At 27.4% G+C, this 20,172-nt stretch overlaps 1 protein-coding gene and 5 non-coding genes across 6 annotated transcripts in view; 5 read left to right on the forward strand and 1 right to left on the reverse strand.

Moving 5' to 3' along the window:
• LOC119674309 (neurogenic protein mastermind-like) overlaps positions 1-20,172 on the reverse strand; it is a 596,927-nt gene that overhangs the window by 108,777 nt on the left and 467,978 nt on the right. The window lies entirely within an intron of this gene.
• On the forward strand, positions 2,770-2,841 carry Trnat-ugu. The gene has a single exon. It is a non-coding gene; the product is annotated as a tRNA-Thr (tRNA).
• Trnat-ugu lies at positions 4,034-4,105 on the forward strand. The gene has a single exon. It is a non-coding gene; the product is annotated as a tRNA-Thr (tRNA).
• Trnat-ugu lies at positions 5,377-5,448 on the forward strand. The gene has a single exon. It is a non-coding gene; the product is annotated as a tRNA-Thr (tRNA).
• Positions 5,581-5,652, forward strand: Trnat-ugu. Its single transcript has one exon. It is a non-coding gene; the product is annotated as a tRNA-Thr (tRNA).
• Positions 16,987-17,059, forward strand: Trnar-ccu. The gene has a single exon. It is a non-coding gene; the product is annotated as a tRNA-Arg (tRNA).

Below are 20,172 nucleotides of genomic sequence, written 5' to 3' on the forward strand. Positions count from 1 at the left end.
GTAAATTATCTGTTGGTTTTTTGTTTTTTTTTTTACTTTTTTTAAAAAATTATAAAATTTTTATTAAATGATTTTTTAAAATTATTATAAAATAATATTTTAAAATTATTATAAAAACTTTTTTAAAATATAAATACATAAATATATATATATTAATATAAATATTATAAATATTATAAATATCATAAATATTATAAATTTTATAAATATTATAAATATTATAAATATATAAATATAATAAATATACAAATATTATAAACATATAAATATTATAAATATTTAAATATTATAAATATATAAATTTTATGAATATATATTTTTTAATAAAATTTAATATTATTAAATATATTTTTTAAAAATTTGATTGAATTATTTTAAAAATTATAATTAAATAATTTAAATATATAATATGAATTTAAAAATATTATATTTAAAATATAGTAAAAATATATTATATTAATTTTTTATATTTTATTTAAGATGACTTTAGAATACAGTCAAAATATAGATGATATAAAAATACATACATTTTTATAACTAATTTAAAAAGTTACTATCAATTTTAAAATAAATAGAATGAAGGCACTCAACCCACGCACGCAGTCAGTGTTCAACTTAGCTCAAAAACAAATTGAAATAAACAATGTCAAAATGTCAGGTGATCAAAAATGCGCAAAAAAAAAAAAATGATGTTAAATTTAAAATTAAAAGTAATAGTATAATAAAAGTGCGGTCACAGCTTTTTTTGATACGCGAATTGTTAACTAAGAAATTAATGGGCCCGAGGACTCAGTCAATCACCCTTTTAGCGTACATAAAATGTCTCAATAAAGGTACCTCAACAAGCAGCAATATAATCAGATATGAGTGAAAATAATCCACCTAACCCCAATGGCAACAACAATCCTTAAAGCTTACTGTAAAGTCGCATATTGCAGTTAACCGCACAAACTGATAGGGTCCATAACAATGCCTAATCTGATACAAGCACTGAGTAACTTTCGAGTTAACTATTCTAAAAATAGTCTGGAAGTAGTACAACTCGACGTGGTAGAACTGGAAGTAGGCGTAATAAAATCTCATGTTCCACCAGTCATCGAATACTACTGGATATTGATGCAACAACTTACCATAGGTAATGCTGTGAAATCAGTATCAATGTTTTTAACAAATAATTGCCACAACCACCGTAGTATGTTAGTTTCTTTGATTACCAAATTCAATTTTGAGTTCCAAACACCTGGCTTTAAATATCAGTCTGTGAATTGGCACAAAATGATAAACATAAAAAAAATATTTTAAGTTAATTGAAACAGAAAGATATAAGCACCATAAAATCCTGGTGTAAATATATTGCAATTTTAGTGCAAAATAATAGATTAAAGCATTCGATATCTCTGCAGTTCAATTAACTATTAATCTGCACATTAACTAGTTAGCATAATCCAGACGTTCATCAATTCTATTAACAACACTCTATTAACAACTTTATTACAATGTACTAAATGGAAACATTCCATATATCGACAGTCAGATATTTTGACTCCCCAATTAAAGCTGCTAACATCATTTAAATAACTATTGACTATTGAAACTATATCGTTAGTTCACATAACGTGACTCCTAACTTTTGTAGATCTCTTTCAGTTGAATCTCGTATCTCCACTTAATCTTTACAGATTTTAAACAATTCTCCCAGTTTTTCTAGATACAGATTCAGGTGTCTGCAACATTTAAAATATCAGCTCGCTTTATGATATCTTAAGAATAGAAATTGGTCGAATATTCGTGATTGTCAATGTATTTGGTATTTATAAGACAGTCTATTCTTATTTTAAGTTCTACATGGAGTGTGAAACCAAAAACATCTTTAAATTTACTGCGGGTTGGTTTAAGTTCCCTCTAGTCCCTCTAGTACTCTTCTAGTTAGTTAAATATTAAAAATAATATATATATATTTAAATCTGAAGCTCATCCTCTTAGTAAACTATTAAAATAATATTAGTGGTTTCCCCGATCTGGAATGGTATAATGAGGTAGGTAATCAATATTTTGATAATGGGTATTGCTTTATTCAAGTTTTTAATAAAATTTTCTAATGGAAAATATTTTGTTTATATTAATTAAATATGAATTAAAAAATAAATTTATTAAAGTTATATATTAAAATAATGAACTGATAAGGAATCACTTATGTATATAGTACATAATCTTAAAGAAATGAAATATATCAATGCAATTTACTGTAGAAAATAATCAAAATATTTTATATATAATTTTATTATTTTCTTTCTTCAAAAGTAAAACAGAATTAAATGCACAAATCCACACATCGTTCGGATGTACAAAGAAACCAAAGGTTACTTGTGAGCGATATTCGTACTTCTTCTTCTTCCACATGACGATGACGACGACGACGACGACAACGTCGAGAGGCGGGCAAATGCCATACAAATTCGAGCGACAGCTGTGGCAAATGAGCAAACATACAGACAAGTAATACAAGCAAAAAGTAAACAAACCTTTGAATTGTTGACAAGATACGAGAAAAGTGGAGAAACACAATGGCATTAAGTGAGATGCAAAACCAAACAAAATGCGAATAAGCAGTTAACCAAAAGTCCAAACACACGAATATTCACGAAACGACGAAACGATGAGCCGACGATAAATACGACAAGTACTATAAGCAATTTTCTTTTTATTACTAATTTGTGAGTGTGTGTTTACTTACTGTAATATGAGTACTTGGCACGCCGTGCTTTATATGCCTCTTTAGCTCAGTGGCAGAGCACTGGTCTTGTAAACCAGGGGTCGTGAGTTCAATCCTCACAGGAGGCAAGCACAAAAGTTTTTTTTTTTTCTTAAAGATCATATTAAAATGATTTATTTTTTTAAATTCAAAATAATTCATTTTTTTAAATTCAAAATAATTCATTTTTTTTAATTCAAAATAATTAATTTTTTTAAATTCAAAATAATTCATTTTTTTAAATTCAAAATAATTCAATTTTTTAAATTATTTTAAAATGATTTATTTTCTTAAATTATTTTAAAATGATTTATTTTTTAAAACTTTTTTAAAATGATTTATTTTTTTAAATTATTTCAAAATGATGTTTTTTAAATTATTGTAAAAAGATTTTTTTTAAATTATTTTAAAATGATTTTTTTTAAATATTTTAAAATGATTTTTTTTAAATATTTTAAAATTATTTTTTTTAATTATTATAAAATTATTTTTTGAAATTATTTTTATTAGTGTATCTATCTACTATAAAGTAAGCTTTTAAATTTATGCCCAAATATTATTCACAGTGAAAACTCTAGAGATAATCAGATTGGTTTCTTCTTGTGTTCAAATAAAGGAGTCAAGGCACTTCAATTTTGTCGTTACGCTGACAACTATAGCTTTTCATCTTTCTTGCTAATTTTGCATATCTGGTATACGAACAATATTTATCTGTAGTAATACACTGGTACTTTACTGGAGCTCAAGTGGGCTTTGGTGTACCAGTACAACATGATAACGAAAACATAACCTAAAACTCCGAAGAACATTTTGATAGTACTACGAAATAAAATATATATTTTATATAATAAATTATTTAATAATTAATTGAATTATAATTATTTGGATTCAAAATAATACATTATAAAATTTTTTAACTATTACTATAAAATAATTATATTACTTTTATATAGAATTTATCCAAATAAAAGGATTTTAATTTAAGCGATAATTTCTTGATCAAGGAAACGAAAAAATCGTATTAAAAATTCTAATGACAATTGACGTTTAAATTTTTCTGTAGGAATATAAAGGAAAATTTATAAAAACATAAAAGTAACCTTCGAAAAGGAGGTTCAGAATACTTTCCTGTCTTCGAAAAGGAGGTTCAGAATATTTTCCTGTCTTCGAAAAGGAAGCTGATCTCAAATAAATGAAATAAGATCAGTTTCAGAATGTTTTATTTTTTTAATTAAAACCGATAATATTAGGCCTATGCTTTATGGAAGCACCTGCTCATATGCCTCTTTAGCTCAGTGGCAGAGCACTGGTCTTGTAAACCAGGGGTCGTGAGTTCAATCCTCACAGGAGGCAATTTATAAAACTTTCCAACTTTTTATTAATTTATAGATGATAAGCTCGTTAAATGGTTTTCGAAAGAAAGTAGAAGAACTATTAAATGAAAGCATCAGTTTATTACAGAAAAAGACAAGAAGAAAGTTAAGCCCTACAAATATAATAATAATACAAGTATAGTGATAGGAGATCATTTACGTTCTTCAAGTCACCACATATCACAGTAAATACTAGGTCTACTAGTATCCTAGGTCTATAAAAAAAGGAATAGAAGATATCTTGAAAAATTTGAACAAAGGAATACTCATAAGTCAGTCACCCAGGTTTTTGGCAAGATTGTTGCATGTACCCTTATTTTTTCTTGTTTTATCAATTATAACTAAAATGATAGATTTTGTCTATAAATAATAATGTTTTCCAGTCTTTCATATAGTTCAGGTGAGCACATAATTTTTTTTTTTAAATTTAGTTGCAATGTTAAATTTAGTCGCAAACATTTATTACCAAATGAACCAAATGAAAACAGTTTTATTATTTCAAATTAAACATCATTATATCAAAAGTTTTCATTATTTTATTAACAAAATATACCAAATAAGAGTTAAATTTCTAGAAAATATGATTAAGTAAATATTTAAGCAAAAATAGGGAGATAATTGACATAAAGGACGAATTTGTTTCTTATATATTTCTTTGGTCTTTGTTTTTGTGCAATATTAAATGCAATAGATATTGTTTGTATATAAACGTAATGAATTAGGAGTGAATAGCAAGTAAACAACAAGAGTTCCAATGAATGACTGCTTGAATCTAAAAGAGAGTGTATCCCATCATTTAGACTCAATCGAATTAAATTAACACAATGCGTGTTTTTGTGTATGAATAACTGGTTAAGGATCTTTGTTAGGGTTAACGAATTTTGAATATTCATTGAATAGCCTTCTGGAGTAAATATTAAAATAATTATATTTTTAATTCGTATTGTAAAGCTGATAACACATGACACTATATTAGAAAGAAGTTCTGTATAGAACATAAAATGAAGTCTACACTTATTTATTTGTTTATTCTTTTAATTCCATACACTTTTTCCGCAATTGCTTTAATTTTTTTCTTCAAAAATTTCTTCTTGATTTCAGACAACTCCAAAGATATGCCCTTTAATTATTTCGCGTCTCTAATTAGAATACTTTGAACTTAATTAATATTACTTAGAGATTTCTACTTAAAATGCAAACAAAAAAATTCTAATTAGAATAGGATTCATATTAGGCACCACCCAAGCATCAGCCTCTTTAGCTCAGTGGCAGAGCACTGGTCTTGTAAACCAGGGGTCGTGAGTTCAATCCTCACAGGAGGCAATGCAAAACATTAATTTTTTTTTAAATTAAAATGAAATCGAAAATAATTTAAAAATCAAAAGCATAATTTTTATTTTTTAAGAAAATATAAAAAAATAAACAAATAAAATAATTGTCACAGAGGAGACGCACGCCTCTTTAGCTCAGTGGCAGAGCACTGGTCTTGTAAACCAGGGGTCGTGAGTTCAATCCTCACAGGAGGCAACTTAATAAAATCAAATTTTTATTATTCATTCGTTTTTTTTTTAATTAAAAAAGTTTTTTAACTTACACAGTTATATACATAAATAATTTTTTTTTCTATATTTTATTTTATTTGATTTTATATTTAAATTTATTCATATTTTTTTAATTTATATTTTATTTTATTTATATTTTATTTTATTTATATTTTATTTTATTTATATTTTATTTTATTTTATTTATATTTTATTTTATTTATATTTTATTTTATTTATATTTTATTTTATTTTATTTTATTTTATTTCTATTTTATTTTATTTCTATTTATTTATTTTATTTTATTTATATTTATATATTTTATTATATTTTATTTATTATATTTTATTTCATTTATATTTATTTCATTTATATTTTATTTCATTTTATATTTTATTTCATTTATATTTTATTTCATTTATATTTTATTTCATTTATATTTTATTTCATTTATATTTTATTTCATTTATATTTTATTTCATTTATATTTTATTTTATTTTAATAATCGTGATCCCTTAACAAAATTTGATCGGTATGTGTTTGAGTTGAAAGACGGAGTCTTTCAACTCTAAATGCATTTAAAACCCACCATTAGAGGGGAAAGATATTTTTTGATTTTTGGCTGTTCAAATAATTAATAATTATATTTTTAAAAACCAAAAAATTTTTCTATGAAAGTTTATTTAATAGCAAATAATTTCTCTATTGTCTAACGAATTTTCACTAAGAGTAGATAGTAGAGCAGCAACTGTTACTTGGCGCATATGCACACAAACAGAGCGATAAGAAGAAGCAAGCAGACAGCAGGCAGCAGTCAGCAGTCAAGCACTTAATTAACTGAGTGCTTTTGTGAGCCACTATTTGTTGTTCTTGTTGTTGTTGTTGGCATTTATTCAACATATTCACATATTCAAATCATTTTCTGTATTCGTATTCACTTCAAATTCAAATCGAAATAAAGAGCAGAAGAGAAATAGCAAGCGTAGCAGCATAGCAAGTACGTAAATTTTTATTGATATCCACGTTTTGGTAAAATGAATAAAAAGCAACTCAATTCCAACAGGCGCACAGCTTTGACGAGTACCAGATTCAGTTTCACTCTCTCTTCGCATTCGCATTTGCGTTTGTTGTTGTCTAAAATTTCTTTGCAGATTTGTTTGCTGTTGTTGTTATTGTTGTTTTTCTTCTTGCTTTGCATTGTGGGGTTGCCAATGGATGCGGTGGGTGACACCTAACTCTGCTTGCTTTGCTGCATAGGTGTATTATAGACAATTTGACTAGTCATCTCTGGCAGTTGTTGAGTGAATGGTGTTATACTCGTAAAAATTATATATGTTACCATAAATCTGTGATGAAAATAATCATTTTCTTTTTTGCCTTCAAAAAAAATTCAAAACTAATATTCATTGAGAGAAAAATATTTATACTGGAACGAGTGGAAGATATTGACAATGGATAGGTCTTGCCTATTCAGTATGTTTCTCCAATACGAATAGACTTTAGTGTATTTTATTGATTAGTGGAATCAATTTATTGATGCTGTCGGACGGAACATTATAGTCAATAGGGAGAACTGTGGGTTCATGCTTAAAGACTTTCTTCTTCCACAATTAAATGGAGTTGATGTGCTAGAGCTTTGGTTTTAATAAAATGGTGGAATTCTTCATACAGCACGCGACACAATCACATTATTCCAAAAAAAACACATTGAATGTGCACATAATTTCTTATAAAGAATAAACTACCATGATCTCACCATTCTGGATTATATTTTATAGGTATATATGATGCCGCTAGTTTTTTGGATTATTGTTTCACTTGGAAGCTAAAATTCACTTAGCTATTCTCAGTATATGGCTTTAATCACAGCTCATTGAATGAATTGCACAACACCTTTGGTTAATTTTTTTTAGGAATATTAAAATCAGCTAGTTAAGATAGGTAAGCTAGACATATTGCTTTACTTAGGCCCAACATAAGCAAGGTTTTTATCAATATATTGCTTCAAACTCAACTGTCTGGATTATTCTAGAAAACTTTAAATAAAAGCATACCTAATTTCTTATAATGGTTCTTGGAATTGACATCCAAATTTTACTTCTTCGGTCTATTTTTTATGAGTATATTAAAATTCGCGGGTTATGTCAGATAAGCTAGAGATATTGAACCATTTAAAAGCTAAAATTCACAGAGAATATCTATAGAGAATTTTTATAGAGAATATCTATAGAGAATTTTTATAGAGAATATCTGTAGAGAATAGCTATAGAGAACATCCATAGAGAGTTTTTATAGAGAATATCTATAGAGAATAGCTAAGGAGAATATCTATAGAGAATTTTTATAGAGAATATCTATAGAGAATAGCTAAGGAGAAAATCTATAGAGAATATCTATAGAGAATTTCTATCTATATATATCTATAGAGAATTTTTTTAGAGAATATCTATAGAGAACAGCTAAAGTGAATATCTATAAAGAATATCTATCTATATATATCTATAGAGAATTTTTATAGAGAAAATCTATAGAGAATATCTATAGAGAATATCTATATTCGATATCAATCAAAATTAAATGATTATGTTATTTTTTGTTGCATTTCTGTGTATTAGATTACATAATCTCATTACTATGAATCATCTTTTATGAAGCCGCTGGTCAACTCAGATAGGTTAAAAATATTGGACCATTTGTAAACTAACATTCGCTGTTTATATATGTCTTCTATCCCTTTAAACTATTCTGTTGTATTAAACAATATAGGAATTCATTATAGATATAGGAAACTTTATATCTTGTAATGGTCCTGTAAATAAAGCTTCATGATCTTACTTTTCAGGATTACTTTTTATAGGTATATGTGATCCCGCTGGAACCTAGCATTTACAAAGTTTTTATCTACATGTGAGACAATCGTAAACTACTAAGCCGAGCAGTGTTATGTCAATTTGAATGTAATGTAATATATTTCTTAAGCTTTTTTAAAGTAAAATCCATCTTAATAATTCTTGAATAAATTTATATATTCATATCTGTATCGCTTAAAGTAAAACTATTAATCAAACTAAAACATATATGTATACTTATTTTGTTAACAAATCTAAATTACGAGAATATTTACAATGAATTAAGGTGTAATAATACACTATTTGCTTTGCACAAAACTTACTAAACCTTCGAAATAAACTAATAATATATATAATTTTAAAAATATTTTCATGACATTCCTTAACTCTAAAACTGTAAATATACTTATATGCAAAATCAGTAGTAATATTAGTTTTACATATGTTCTCATGCTATGAAACATTGTCTTACATGTCGCGATACATAATTGTATAGATGCTTATATGGTTCAATGTATAAATGCAATGTTAAGCGAATATAATATGAATGCAAACATGTTTTGATTCACACACCCACCGCAGATACAGATAAATGCTCACTAAATTTTTTTCAAATTCATAAATGCTTAAATGATTATTAATTATGGTAGATACACCTTCGAGGTTTCGCACGGGACTTAATCGCTTTTACAGATTAAATAAGCTACAATTAATGAGATATAAATTCAGTTTGTTTCTATTTTGATATTTATCTATCTTTTATATCTTTTATATTTTATATCTTATATATTTTTTATATTCCTTTATATTTAACGTAATCTACTATATTTTATTTAATGATAGATAGCAAAATGACATATAAGAGTCCCATATTCTAACCAGAGAGCCTAACTATTCTTATTCAACACTCAAATTTTTAACTTATAATGTCAAATTTGGAAGCAATTCATATTTAATAGTCGTCAAAGAGTCTAGATGGGGTGTTCAAACTGTGGATTATTCTTCTAAACCGGAATCTTTATTACTATATCACGATGGTCACAGAAGTAATAGCAGTTACTTCTTTATCGTCCTAAGTAGTATGAGAAAACTAAATAAGGATGTGGTAACGAACGAGTGAACTATATATTTCTGTCTTGTGGCGAACAAGATAGGGAGCTTCGGTTGGTCACTTTGATATAGTCAATATCAAAGAGATCACCAAAGTAACTCGGCATAGTCAGTTAATATTTAGTAAATCGAGTTATTCGGTAGAAATAGTTCCTACTATAATGTTTTTATGGTGCACAATACCCAAGATAAGTGAACTAGATAAAGATATGGTAAAATCTGACAAATGGGGTTTGTAGGTACACAACCAGTTACACAGTTAAATCAATGACACTTGATTCCTACTCCCATGTCCTTGCCAGACACACTAAGTAATATAAGTAAGCTGAACAGAGCTATGATAACCAACTCGTGTATATTTCTGAGTTATAGTCAACAAGCGAGGTAGGATAATTAGGATAAGAAGTAAGGATATGTAAGAAGTAGGGTTACATATACACGAACATAAGTCAGTAGAGTAACTTAAGCTAAAGGATAAAAATTACATTAGGGTAAAAGCTTATACGCTGAAAAATAACACTATCAAGAGAGCAAATGCAGGCCCAAGATGAATGTGACCTGCTAAGAATGCATGTTTAAATTTCATGTATGACAAAGATGATTTATAGACAGATATAGAGAGAAAGCAGTAAGAATTCAGTGGGATTGCGAATTAGTTAGTCTTGAAAATATGTTTGATGAGGATAAAATTCAATGAACTCATTATACCAACTATGTTTATAGTTTACTAAAATTTATATGATAGGTACTAATAGAGATTTCTGCTAAAAAGGTTTTAATATAGAATTTTCATTTCCTTTTAAAGACAAGCAATGAGAATAGATATCACGTTATTTCAAAATATCAGTACTCATTTCTTTTTGGATGAAAAGATTTACTTCGACGTTCTCTAAAATCTATTATTTTATATAAGATTATAGAAACTGTAAAAGAAACCTGTTAGTCTATATAAAGAAGTAAGACTTACAATTTCTAAAACTCCCTTCATAGAAGTTTTAATAGATTTCTCAGTTAACAGCTTCACAGAGGTTCTAATAGAGTTTTCAGTTAAAAAGCTTTGAATTTTAAATTTGAAGCTATTTAAATTGTTTTCTTTTTTAAAACCAATGGATAAGCACTATATCGCGTTCTTTCTGAAATAACAGTCGTTACATTCTTGTTGGATGGACAGATTTCCTGAGGCGTTCTTTAAAACTTCTATATAAAAACGTTAAACCTTTTTATTAATTTTTTAATTTCTTTCTTTAGAAAGACATGATTCTATATGAAGCTGACTCCTGATTTCCTAATACCTCTCCAAGGAGGTTCTAATAGAGTTCTTTGTTAATAATAGTTGTAAATTGAATTATTAGAGAAACATCATTTCTATCGCTAAAATTAGCAGATACATTTAAGGCATTGGTATGGGATTTCACTGTCTGGTACGATTACAAAACTATATATGTATATACAGTAAAACACTTGTAGCACTTCAAGGTGCAACTGTACCTGCTCTTAATGCAAATATTGTTTTTAGCATTTTATTGTGACTTACAAGTCACTTTGATATGTGAAATGAAAAAAACTTGTGTGTGACAGCGATTGCAATTCTAAAATTACTCGCTTACACTCCATACTCGAACGTATGTGGGTATGTATGCTTGTCTGTACATGAGTGGATGTAAGTAAATGAACAGTAGAAAAATAGAAATAATAACCAAAACATAAGTCAGTGTAACAACTACGACCACATATTTGTAGAGCAAAATATAATTAAAACAATATTTCTGAAATAAAAATGACGACAAAAAGTAATTGAGTGCTTTGTGTTTTTATATGGAAAAAATGAAACCGAAACCATTAACTCTGCTGAAATTAATGAGTTCAGCACAGCTGGGATATACTCGATGGAACGAAGCGGGGTTTGCAAGTGCAATACAAACAGTTGTGACAATGGTGACAGAATATTTAAATAAGGTTTAAATTAATGAGTTTAATTTTTAATTTGAAGGCTTTAAATCGTTGGAATATAAAATACAATGAATAGAAAAGAATATTGAGCGTCAAGCGTTTATATGTGCAAACAAAGGGCGTACGTGTGAACAGGGGTTTGAGAAAATCATTAATGCAAATAAGGATTTTATATGAATTCCTCACATGGCTTAGGGGGACCAGATATGCATGAGTCCAAAGTAATGATTTGAGAAATCAAAGAAATATTTTTCTAATGTTATTATTACTTGTTTTTTTTTAGTTAAGAGTGAGAAAATGTATAGAAAAAGCGCAATAGTAAGGACTTTTTTACATATTGTGGAAGGAAAGATTGCAAACCATTATTATTATTAGAGTCATTTTTAACTAAATTCATAAAACCTTTCTCTATACAATTTTTTATATGAAAGCAAAAAAAATATTAAATGAAACTGATTAATATATTATTACAATAAAAAGTTTACAAATAAACTAATTAATTATATTAATAAAAAAAAAGGATGTGAAAATCAATCTCATTAATGAATTCACTATGTAAACCTATAAAAACTGTCGGGCTATGATAATAAAGAGTGTCGGTTTAATTAATATCTGATAATCAATTTGTTAAAAAAAAAAATAAAAAAAAAAAAAATAAAAATAAAAAAAAAAAATAAATAAAAAAATAAAAATAAAAAAAAACCGTTTAATAAAATAAACAAAAAAAGAGATATAATAAAAATCAAAAAATTATAAACAATTTAAAAATAATAAAAACAGAGCGTCGTATGACAAGCACTTATTTTTAAATGCTGACATTCACAAAACAAACAAATTTTTTTTTTAGATCCTACACTAAAGATATCACAGTCCATAACAGTCACTGTAAGTGAATAGTATTTATTTTTATAATTAATAAAAGGCTGAAGTGAAATTAAAAAGTAGTAAAGTTTATACAGTCGTACCTAAAATTCTATAAAAAAAAGTTCCTCTCCTTCCCCAAAAATAACGAAATAACACGTCCATAATATGTAGAAGTATATATAATAAGACTTATAAGCTTTATTTTTTGTTAGCAAATATTACTCTAATTTATATCAGATTTTTAATGAATTGAATTGCGATGTCTCTGTTGATAGCATTTATAAAGCCCGTCTCACATAAGTTGCGAATAGCTTACTCTCTTTGAAATAGGTCCATTGAGATACTAAAGAATAGTAGTAAAACAGCTCTTTAAATTATAAGCAAATTTATGCCTATTCTAGATCTGAAAACCAGTATATCTTTTTTAACAAAATTCACAATATTGATTATATTTACATTGGACATATCGTTTAGACACTCGAATAAGGAAAAATCACAAAGTATACAATATCTTCTAACGAGTGCCGCACGGTGACAGTGTAGTATAAATAAGTGACATATACCTACAACATCCTGAACTGAAAGAAGCTGAAAGTTGAAAGAGAGCTGCACCTCAATTTTTTTTTGATTGTGGGCGGGTGGGTTATACCCTAAGAATAGTTTGATAAAAATAATAGTTTAAATTTTAAGACTATTATTGCTTATATTATTGCTTAAATGCTGATCTTAGACTGAGAAACTCCTACCCAGTTTTAATAAAACAAACAATATTATTTATGTCTAAATTAGGCAAACGAACAGACGTTCGAAGAAGATTGAACCCTACCGCATAGGCGGTGATAACGTCCTTATGAATTTTCTAAGTTTTGCCTACGATAGTAGTAAGTACGACTGGTGGAGAAAGATGTTCGATTAAAATCATTTCAAAATGCTTTGCCACACAAGTGGATTACTGATAAGTTAGTTATTGACGTAACCATTCCTTCTCTAAGGAAAACAATAGGTGAGCTTCCTTGTTGGAGTTTGAGCGCAATGCTTACAACCTCGCCTCAGAAAAACTATTGTAACGATAAATTATTTGTAATTACAAATAATTTAATTTAATTAATTCTTTGTTTGGCTCATCGTTCAACTGTGTCAAAAATGTATCTTTGAAAATTATTTTAAAAATATAGTATTGTTTTTTTTAGAAATTATTTATTTTCATTGACTTAAAAGACAAATATTAATAACTGTACTTTTAACATTATTATTAACATCTTTACTTGATAATCAGTTTAATTCTTCAATTACTTTTAATTTCTTATTTTAATAGTCCTAAAGAAATGGGAAACGGGGGTTGGGAGGCGCATGCCCTTGGGAGCGAGTGCACAAAGCAACGTGTCTGATTGCCTTGTAAGTAAGTGAATAAGTAAATTTTAAAGCAACTACAACAAACAATGATAATAATTACATGTTAATCATGATATATCACAAAATACTTTTAAAATTTATAAAATCTTGAAACTACTAAAATTTAAAACGTCTAAACCGACAAATAAATTATTAACACAAAAAAACTTAAGGCCACATCCATCCATCGTGCGAATTAAAAACCAAAAACTACGTGCAATGACCGATAATTTACATTAAAATATGACACATACATCAATCATATATCATCCAAGGAAGCCAACCAAATGTATGAACGCATCCATCCAAAGAAATCCATACAAATGAAAACTACTCGCTGTTGGGTTGGGTGCAGCAAAAAGTACCTCGTGGCTCGCATGTAGCTAATCTGGATAATTAGCATTGTGAGGTGTCTGTTCTTAATTCCAGCGTTAAATCGGATTATATTCACATATTAAAGCAGCACAAAAATTTAATAAGTAAGAAATTAGCGAATATGGAAAAATAATAGTTAATTTTTTGTTTTTGTATTTGAAAAACCAAAAAAGAGATTTAATTAAATGAAAATTATAAACTTTAATCCAAACACACATGTCTTCTGTCAGTCAATAACCAATATAAATTTAAAGTGACATGAGCGTTTTTTTTTGGCGGTGATTGGACTGTTGTCCTTTTTAAAAATTAATAAAAACTACAGTTACCCTTTTTTTTGTTAGAATCCTTTTATTAATAAATGTGCAATACAAATATTGTGTATAACAAATTGTTTTATTAATAATTGCAAAAAAAAGGGTTATTTAATTAACTAACAAAGGATTTTGAGTTATGAATTATCAATTCAAATTTAGCAACCCTGTAATCATGCAATAATACCTACTCTGGGAATGAAACAACACTGTGTACATTGTATAAACGAGTAAATTTGCAGAAAACATTATTTATATCATCATCATAATATTGTTATATCATTCATTATTATCATTATAATTTGTATATAAAAACAAGGATACTCAAAATTTAATTTAAAAGTCACCCCTGCATGAGTTTAGACACGATCAGAAACTGACATTATTATACCATTTTGTACTGTACTGTATTCTTATTGATGAGGACGGAAGGAAGGAAACCAGATGAAACGTAAGTGCAAATAAAAATGTTATATCTTTTATTCTTTTAACATAAAGGAATTGATATTCCTTTATTGCTCTACAGAACACTTGATATAGAGACAAAAAAAACTTTTATTGGAGCCCCATTAAGCCGAGCGGAACGCTGCGGTAGGTAAGGATATTAAAAGTCACATAAAAACTGCATAAAATTAAATATTTTATTACAGGATAACAAAAAAAAAAAAATTGCCACATTATTCCAACTGCGATAGATCGTTTTTGCGATGGTTTTTCTATTGAAGGTGATCATATTTCTCTAAAAGAAATTATTAAAAAAACATTAGAAAAACTATAGCTATCCCATTTATATCGCATTTATAATACTTTTAGAATACTTTACTGTAAATATCGTTATAAGAACAGTTTTTTCATAAAGAAACAAATCACTTATTCGAAATATTCGTGATTACATTAGGAAGCTATAGCTTTTTCGTTCTAATTATCAAGATTTCGATTTTAAGTTTTTCGATAGTGTTTTCGTTAGGATAACTATTGCAAAATGAATCTTTTGTTTTCACTTGAGCGCCCAGGTCGTTATAACCGGAGACTGTTACTTCTAAGTTTTCAATATAAAAATATATTGTATGCAGCAGACTCTAACGAACCCTTTAAATAACAAACAGGTTAAATACTTGTAACAAACCAAGAATGATCTTTCTGAACAACGAATGCTCTGCATAAAATGCATTCCAAATAATGAAAGACTTTGGCATAATGTCCTTCATTACATCCAGGGTCTACTATATCAGAGTCTCATCTTTTATTTGATAATTAACACTGTAGTAGTAGTGGTAGAGGTAGTAGTAGTAATAGTAGTAATAGTAGTAGTAGTAATAATAGTAGGAGTAGTAGTAATAATAGTAGGAGTAGTAGTAATAGTAGGAGTAGTAGTAATAGTAGTAGTAGTAATAATAGCAGTAAAAACTTGATAATAGTAGGAATAGTAATAGTAGCAGTAGTAATGGTTCATTTTTTTTTTAGCAAAATAATTACAAAGAAAAGTCTCTATTCAGTAGGATAAAGGTAAGATTGCTGGCATATTATTAGATATGACAGATAAATCTGCGTTATAATCTCAATAATATGAATACGTTTGCTGTGATAAAATTTTGTTTATGGCTTAAAAAGGGATGAAGTTACTAGTTACATCCTTCATATCTAATTCCACAAGCGAAAAATGATGGACTAGGAGAACCCATTCCAGCCCGATATAAAAAAATCTTCAACGAGAGATATTTTAGCCTTCATTCAAAAGACTGAATATTTACTGTTTAATTAAACTCAATCATGACTACAAAAGACTTTTCATCGCTTTAGAGTTTCGCTTTTATATAAGCCTAACACCATAGTCTTGCCCTAAGAAAAGACCGGGTAGCATAGCTTCTTCAGCTTTAGAGCGGAAACCGGCAGGATCAAGAGAAAAAGGACGTCCAAAGACAATATGGAGGTGAACATCCAAATCGTTTAACGAACTAAAATGGAACGGAAAAGAAACAACTGGAAACTTTTTGTAGAAAGACTAAGTTCTTAGAAATGTAATCATTTTCTAATTGTATGTACTTTTGAAACATTTCATAATAAAGAAAAACACTATAGTGTTTTTGGTTCTAAATACTTATTGCAAACATTTTGTTGACAAAACAAAGTATGAAAAAAATTACCTGCATTTATTTTAAAGTATTCTTTTTATTATGTTAATTTTTCAATTCTTTAATATTTTTTCCTTTTTCTCTATCCGCCTTGATTTTAAAATTATTTTTTGCGTTATCCTCAAACCCAGCTTAGGAAGGTGTAAAGGCACATAAGCTTCATATGTGTCAGAGACAGACATAACTTGTTTTTAAAGTATAAATTTTATATATACATATACACATATACGAGTATACATATAACTTTTAAGGACTCATTTATTTTTTGTGGCATTTTAATGCACTTTTTTCTCAGTAATGCTGCATATAAGAAATTTACACGTTAAGTTGCAACCGCCCTAGTGGCCTAATGGATAAGGCACCGGCCTCCTAAGCCGGGGATTGTGGGTTCGAGTCCCACCTGGGGTAAACGCAAGATTTATTTTTTTGTATGTTATTATAAGGAAAATTGTGTTCTAAAGTTAATAACTAATTAAAATAATTAAGAAAAACTAAAATGTAGTTTTTATTAATACCAGTAATAAACCTTAAAAAGGGATTTTAAATAGAGGAATATTAAATTTCAAAGGACATTATTAAGTAAATCTCTTAATTATATTATTATATTAAAAAATGTTATAGTTTTATATAACTAAAACCTAACTATTTGCTTTAAGTAAAGTGAATTAATGTCAAAATATGTATTATCTGTTATTAAAAAGGTTAGGGCTATGTAATGCAGAGTCTCATGGGCACGTCATGAACAAAATTGTTGTTGTTTTCAATGCAAGTTGTAAAATTTCGACTGAGAGTAAAAACAATATCTCGGTTCAAATTTGGTCATGAGAGCCGAGGCTATCTGCGACTCAAAGCAGAATTGTTCAATAATAAGTGTTAGCATTTCTGTGTTCTAAAAGCAAATTATTACAATTTCTGTGACACATAACATATCTCTTAGAATGATTAAAAAAAAAAGGTTACAAAAGGAAAAATATATATACCAAAACTTAAGTAGTTCTTACCAAATACTCAAAATATATATCACATTGAGAACGGGTCTTCAGTTATTTTTCTTCATTATTTAGAGTTGTTAATGTTGTAGGTCAACAGAGGAAGACAAAACATGTTGTTCATATTATTTGTACTAATCTGTACGAAGATCTTCAAAATACGTCCATTATATCTATTAGCCATCACTGTGTACGGTGTATTGTCATTGTATACTGTGGGCATGATCTTACACCCAAGTTTTTTTTGGATGTAGGGGCATGACGGTGACAAATCTCGTTTGTTTCAGAAGACTGGATCTGACTCAGTAAACAATAAAATTATATTTTCCAATTTCTTTAAATAAGTATTCAATATTCCTGTTATATATTACCATTTTATTAAAAACAAAACCATATAATCTTTTCGTAGTTTACTGGAATAAGATTTACAATTGTTGCAGTCAACTATCGTGTTTTAAAACTTCCATAAGATAAACTAGTAGCAGTTAGAGTTTTAATCTCGGTTCTTCTTCATAATTCAAGGTACTAAAATCCATTTTAAAAAATTCAAATTGTACAATCCAAAAAAGATAAGAAAATACAAAAGAAATATGTTACATGGTAGAGATAAATAAGTAAGAAGGAAAATCTAACATTTTTAACACAAGTATTTCCATAACTCCTATTTCTATTATCAATTAATGGTCTATTGTATAGATCGCATACACACTCAATCCTATTAACAATATCGTTTTTCTTCCTGTTTGTTTTCCAAAAATCCAAATTAAAAAGAAACACCACAAAATTGCAATTTTCTTACAAATGAATAACCAAAAAATAACGCCTGCCATATCCTTGAAGTAATAACAGCAAACAACCCCTTTTGGTCCTTTGTAAGAAATGCAATAAAATAGAGGGTTAACATCTGAAGTGTCTTTTGTGTGTACTTACGAGTGAAACATACTTCAAAAAATTGAAGCTAAGATGAAAAATAAAAAATTAACTGATACTTTTTTCAAAAAAAATTTATTAAAGGTCTATTGAATGTTCAAAATTTTACAAGAATTCTTTAAATAAATTTTCAAAAATTTAATAGGAAATAAAAGAAATTTTATAGGGAAGTTTTTATTATGTTGGATAAGTTTTATATCAAATTGTAAGATAAGGACTACTTGGGAGGCCTTTATGTTTAGTATACTGTACTCAAATCGGAAATCTCCAAACATTATCAATGAAATCGATCGATTTTTGACTTGAAGTGAGGATTTTCAATCAAAATTTAGATAATTTTTGCAGCTTTAACTTTTATGTTGGAGATGATCCTATTTTCATTGTAAAGGGAGGCGAAGTTACTCTCCTCCCACTGATAACGCTATGGAATATGAGTTTCGTTGATATTCCTTCCAGATATTGACAATTTTTTGACTAATTTCAAACAGACTTATCTTTGGCTCTCTATATCTCGCTTAATTTTGATAATGGACAATATTACTTAATTAGCTGGAAATTATGTAGCAATTAGTAGAAAAAATAACTAATTTCTACACATTATCGAGTTTATTCAATATTTCTTCTATTCTGTACTTAAAAGAAATATCATTTTGAAAATTATGACAGTTTCAAAACCTGTTCCATAACTAAAATAAATAACCGTAACCATAAATAAAATTCGATTATGTAATAACATAGTAAACTATGATATGTAATTGGATTAGGAAGAAATCGCTACTACTCGTATAATATTTATTCTTTCTGAACATAACAAGATGTATCAGTAATATCTCAACCATATTTCTCCATCTTTATATACTACTCTAGTCATCACTCCTCTCTTAACTCCATTTAAAATGACAAAATAGTATAGAAAGCAATCGTCTCCGAAACTCCGACACATTCCCATATATGGTATACAGAGGACATACTTTTTTTTGCACTGAAGTAATGGTTCAGTTCAGAAAATTTAGAAAAACAAAGGTTCAACTTTAAATATTTCTACTATTGGAAAATAAAACTAATAAATTATAGCTATAGAAGCAAACAACAGGGAGAAAAACTTAAACAAAAATATTTAGAATAGAATGTGGAGAACAATCTAGAGATAGAAGTATATTCTTAAGAGTGTGAAGGAAAAAATTGAAAATGATAGAATTCATCTAAAAGTACTCGAAGCACATATTCAGAATCCTCTAAATATAACTTTATAACGATTAATTGAAGCATAGGTTAAATGATCATTCACTTGGTAATTATCTCGGGACTATAGGGATGGCATAGCATTTTATAATTACAAAAGTCATATATGAATCATTATACATTATAGATAGAATTTTTAGTTTTAATTGGATTATTATACTTTAACTTTAATTTTTTATTAAATTTTTAATTATTTTTAATTTAATTATATTTTCAAATAAGACATAGAGGTAATGTTGAAAACAATATAACAAATTTATTTTATTTAAGTTTATAAAATTATGTATTCATTTCATTCTTGATTAATTTTTTCTTTATATATTATTTAATGAAAAAACTTTGTGGTATGTTTTCTGTGAT

The sequence above is a fragment of the Teleopsis dalmanni genome, chromosome 2 (genome assembly GCF_002237135.1).
Source record: "Teleopsis dalmanni isolate 2A chromosome 2, ASM223713v2, whole genome shotgun sequence".
Lineage (NCBI taxonomy): Eukaryota > Metazoa > Arthropoda > Insecta > Diptera > Diopsidae > Teleopsis > Teleopsis dalmanni.